Source organism: Austrofundulus limnaeus, unplaced genomic scaffold, assembly GCF_001266775.1.
Source record: "Austrofundulus limnaeus strain Quisiro unplaced genomic scaffold, Austrofundulus_limnaeus-1.0 Scaffold189, whole genome shotgun sequence".
NCBI classification, from domain to species: domain Eukaryota; kingdom Metazoa; phylum Chordata; class Actinopteri; order Cyprinodontiformes; family Rivulidae; genus Austrofundulus; species Austrofundulus limnaeus.
In genome coordinates this window covers 940,852-943,402 of record NW_013952591.1, presented here as the reverse complement: position 1 = coordinate 943,402, position 2,551 = coordinate 940,852, and the positions used below count along the sequence as shown (strand labels likewise).

Sequence of the window (2,551 nt, the reverse complement as noted above, 5' to 3'; positions counted from 1 at the left end):
GATATTTACTTTTTATTTATATATCACAATAAAAAAACAGACAAAATAACCACCATAAACTTGTTTTTATTTTTACACACATTTTTTGTTGGGATTACAGAGCTGTCTTTTTTTTCTGTGACGTACAGAACTTAAATCTTAGAAACTAAATTAATTGATGGATAAAGATCTTTGTTTTGCAGTTTTTATTCAGTGGAACAGAAAAATAAAACTGAACTGATGAGAAACTCAACCATTCAAAACAGTCGATGAAGCTAAATGACCGAAGATTCAGGAAATAAAAACAGTTCTTTGTTTTGCTGACAGCTTCATCTCCAAGCCGACGTGACGTCTTCACAGAGCCTTCGGCTGGTTTATTTTTCAGACTTGGTTTCATCCATGAAGGATGTAATATAATTGTAGAGCCGTGTCGTGTACGGGACAAAGTTCTCTTTTTGGCTGATGATYGTCGTCATATAACGATTCTGGTAGATTACTTCATTTGAGTTCTCTTTAACTTCTTCCAACTTTGTTTGTTCTGAGGAAGAGAAAAAAATAAGTTAAATACTGATTATTGTGGATGCTGACTTTAGCTRCAGTTTTACTAAATTTAGGTTTTAGCTATGACCCTATTAACTTTAGGTTCTGTGAAGCTTTTTTTAATTCATCCATTTACTTATTTTTTTTAGCTTATAACTGTATTTAATCAGAAAACGTTTATTTGTTGTTATTAGTTTGTTTTCTTGATTTCACCTCTCAATAACATAATACGAAAATAATTATTTCTATATTTAAACAGATGCTCATTCTGAAGTCTCTTAAACATATTTTTTGGAATATATATTAAATGACGTTTTAAAATATATATATAATTCATAAATTATTTTCTCTGTTGCTGTTTTACTTTAAAACCTCACAATTTGATAGTTTTTAAATAACCAAAAATACGAATTTAAACTATATTGAACACTTTGGGGTTCACCGAATTCACTGTTAGAAGTTTATTCTAATAAAAACCATCGATGGTTCAGAAAATTATCTGTGAAATGGTGTAAAACCGAAAATTTGTAAAATAAATAAATAAATAAACAATAATAATAATAATAATAAATCAGACTAATTCTCAATCGAGTTCTGAACGGCTCCTTTTCTACCATTTTTGTGCTTTTAAACAACATTTTCAGGAGGGACATTAACTTACATCAGAACTGTTATATTAAAATTAAAGTTTCAAACAGATCATCAGTGTTATTTCTAATTTACCAACAAATGTCCTCACCTGGACTGTCCGCTATACGACCTGTTTTCTTTAAAAATGCGTAAGCTCCGATGGAGGTCCAGATGCCCAGAGCGTAGAGCGCGGACATTCTGTTGTTCCACTTCACMAAATCATTAACCATGATGTCTCCAGTAAATCGGCTGCTTTCAGTTTGTTCTTGACTTTAAAAACATCAGAAAATATACAGCTTTAAATTCTGCGTAGACCTTCAGCACGCCGCCATGACACTAAACCCGGATGTTGTAAGTTTCACTTCCGGTGCATTTTTTTCTTCTTCTTCTGTTAATTTTTTCCCACAGTTTAAGGCTATTAATGCTTTATTTCATTGCAGAATAATAAATAAAGTTTGATTATCAAGATAAAAAAACATTTTAGCTGGATTAAATAAGTTTTAACTGGGTTGTGCTCTTCTATGAACTCGACAGGTCAAAGGTCACCTGGTCCTCTGAGACCTTCAGGTTCCACCTCCGGGTCACAGAACCTTGGGAGTCCCAGTCCAGTTCTCCATRACTTCAGAGAAAGATTCACTTAAAYCCTCACTTTGTGCAGAAAATAAATCAAAACAAGGAATGTAACAAACCCTGAACCACCAGAACCTTCCTGTGTGAGGGCTCATGGATCTTGGTCTGGAGGTCCATCTCAGACTGGTTTCATGGACTTTATGATGTTTGTTGAGAAGAAATCTGAAAATTGCTTTAATCTCTTTTAGATTTTAATTATTTCAATTATTTTCTCACAGATTTGTCGAGAAAATAAAGATCCTCTGATCTGTTCTGGTCCTCAGAGACTCGCACTGAACCTGCTCCTGGTTCAGGACCAGATCCTGATAAAAAACTGAATGAATCAAAAACACCTTCACATGTTACCTGTGGGTCACCTGCTGCCTCCGGTGGTTCTGACAGGTTTGTTAAAAACAGGCTGGATTCTGAAGAACCAGAAGGATTTATGGCTCTGTTCATGACTCAGAGTTTTATAAAAAGAAGATTCTGGTTCTGGATCCGGTCTGAGGTGAGTCAGACCGGATCCAGAACCRTTTAACTGAAATCATTTCATCCTTCAGGAGTTCAGCTTTGAGTTTTCAAATTAAAACAGAATTTTCATCTGTAAAGAATGTGGGTGAAGGTCCGGACCTGTCAGAACAGAACCGTCTGTCAGAACAGAACCGTCTGTCAGAACAGAACCATCTGTCAGAACAGAACCGGACCTGTCAGCTGCTGCTGGATTCATTAAACATCACTGATTTCTCTGAAATAATTCAAAATAAAAGCCTGAAGCATCCATCATCCATCCATC

General features: G+C 34.9%; 1 long non-coding RNA gene across 1 annotated transcript; it reads right to left on the bottom strand.

Annotated features, from left to right (window-relative positions):
- Positions 1–50: 50 nt before the first annotated feature.
- Positions 51–1,493, bottom strand: LOC106524483 (uncharacterized). The gene is made up of 2 exons (XR_001311008.1): positions 1,259–1,493; positions 51–517 (listed from the first exon to the last, which is right to left on the bottom strand). It is a non-coding gene; the product is annotated as an uncharacterized LOC106524483 (long non-coding RNA).
- Between the last annotated feature and the right edge of the window lie 1,058 nt (positions 1,494–2,551).